Genomic DNA, 2601 nt, shown 5'->3' with positions numbered 1-2601 from the left:
TTGGCACCAAATATTTTTTCTGTAATGTATCTCCGAACAATTATGTAACGAAAAGTTAAACTCTTTGATATCATAATTGTAAAAAAAATACCAAAATGTTAAAAGAGAATCCAGTCGGAGACCGGGTTCGAACCGGTGTCGCCAAAATAGCAGTCCATTGTTGTATTCACTAAGCTACGAAGGCTTACACTACACGGTCGGAATATTTAAGCTTTATACCTAACTTGGCAATATCATGTGATAACATCGATAAGCCAATCACGCATAAGGAATGCATTATTCTAGGTAGACATATCTAGTAACCCTTTTAATGGAAAAATACGAATAAAAAAGCGAAAAAGAAATTAATTGTAAACTATATGGTACTTCAGTCAGTAAGTTTCAATGCAGTGTACACATCGATACAACGTTTATGTCAGTTTTCGACAATTTTCTTTTTTTCCGCTATTTCATCATATGGAGTACAGTCTCTTTAATGCGGCTAATGTGACCAATGTATTATGCCAATTTTGGGGAAATTAACATGAAAGAAACTTATGACCATAAGCTTGATAACCACTACCGCCCTGTACATAATATTTTGTTCAACGTAATATTCCGAATGTTTTGGCATTGCTAATTTATCATTTTTATTATATTAGCATATCATGCGCGTGTGGATTGACCAAACAGTATGTTGTTCGTTTTTCTCTTGCCTAAAATATAAGAATATGCTACCACATAGTAGAGTATACACCTTTCATCGTTTATTTGGGAATCCTGTGATACATGACTCTCCATATATCCTTGTCTAACAAGTACGCTCTATACATATTTCTGAACGTTTTTAATTTGAATATTTTAATTTTTGCAGATTTGTAAACAATGTCTTTAAATTTAACGAAAAAGCTTGAGAGGTATCTAGCACGGCCGCCCAAGGAAATCCTTCATCGATACAAAAACATTATTATTTTATCTGACAGCAAAGGGAGATATTTGAAAAATATCGTTGATGATGCCTCCAAAAACATTGATACCAAAAACGTGCATTTCTGGTCGCATGGGGGACGAAGCACCAGTAATGGTGTTGCTTATCTGAAAAGCAAATGTCTTGAACACCACCCTTTGCTTTTTCCTATTTCTGGGCGAAGCATAGTGTTGTTTTGGCACGGAACGTGTGATGTAACTTCTATGCGTCGCCCAGAAAGGATTCTAGAGGCAAAATTTCAAACAAAAGAGGAGTATCTGGACAATGTACGGGAAGATTACAAACAACTTGTTCAATTTAAAGAATCCCAGCCATTCGATATCGGCGTCCTTGAAATTCCAGTGGAATTTCCATCTTATTGGAATAGGAACGCCGGAAAAGATGACTGGGATTCATTCGATGACAATTTGATAAACGATCAAATTTTGTATGTTAACCACTTGATAAAACAAACTATCAATCCTCGACTTGAATTTATCACCCCGGGCTTAAATCTGGACTTGCTAATATTTCGCAAGAAAAGGAATGGCCGACGCACATCGTCTCACTCGAGTCAGCTTTACCTTGACGGCATTCACCCATGTCCACTTTTGTGTCGAAAATGGCTGGTTCAGATAATATTATCCGTCAGTGAGGCAGTTGTGGAGGAAGTTGATGTCATGTAAAGTCTGTCGAACGTTGTATCGTGTTTGACAGAGCTTAATGGGACCAGTTCATCATTTAAAAAAAAATGAAGATGTTTTATTTTACAGTCAAACCTGTATTAAGTGGCCACCCTTGGGAAATGATCAAAGTGGCTGCTTAAGACAGGTGGCCACTTAATCCAGGTTTGACATTTCGGCCTTTAGCTTTATTCAGAGATGGAGTATGTATCTTAACCACCACCTCACACCACAATCAGTAACATCTGTATCAATATTATTGAAGAAGGTTGAATACGAATACATTTGTATAGATAAAATATATTTATTTCAAATTTATAAATAAAATACAATAGATAAATGTTGATACAAGGCATAAACAAAACACACCACATATCAGTCTACACATTTCAAGCTTACGCTTAAATAAGAAATTAATTCGAGTCCTTCCACAATTAAATTCCTTGGCAACACTACTTGCACTACGGCCGTTTTCTAATAACTTTATAAACTCGACACGTTCTTTTAGAGTCAAACACTTTCGATTAGTCTTAGTTTCAGCCATAATCAAAGGTAAAAACATATCAAGAACAATGCATTGTAAATATCCGTTCGTAGAAATATAAATCCGTGCACTTTGAAAATTAAAGTGCATAAAAATCGTAACTCGTTTAACGCCTTCGAATGACAATGCAAACTGTGAACTCATAAAAACCGGTGTTTTTGTCGGTATTTAATAATTATCTTCGTAATTATTTAATTATCTTATTAATTGTGTCATTAACTGTGTCAATTCTGATCAAAACATTCGCCGACGTGTAATCAACATGATTTCTCGATGAGTAAACACGCAAGGCAATCGTGTGATGCAATATTCATTTTCATTGGATGACGGAGATTCCCGAGGCCGTCGTTCTTTTCCGTAAACTTTTAAACGCAATTAAAGCTGTGTATTGGAAAAAATTATAAGTGGAAGTGTCAGTGACAAGGGAT

Source organism: Mya arenaria, chromosome 1 (assembly GCF_026914265.1).
Source record: "Mya arenaria isolate MELC-2E11 chromosome 1, ASM2691426v1".
Classification (NCBI taxonomy): Eukaryota; Metazoa; Mollusca; class Bivalvia; order Myida; family Myidae; genus Mya; species Mya arenaria.
Note: the sequence above shows the minus strand (reverse complement) of the source record.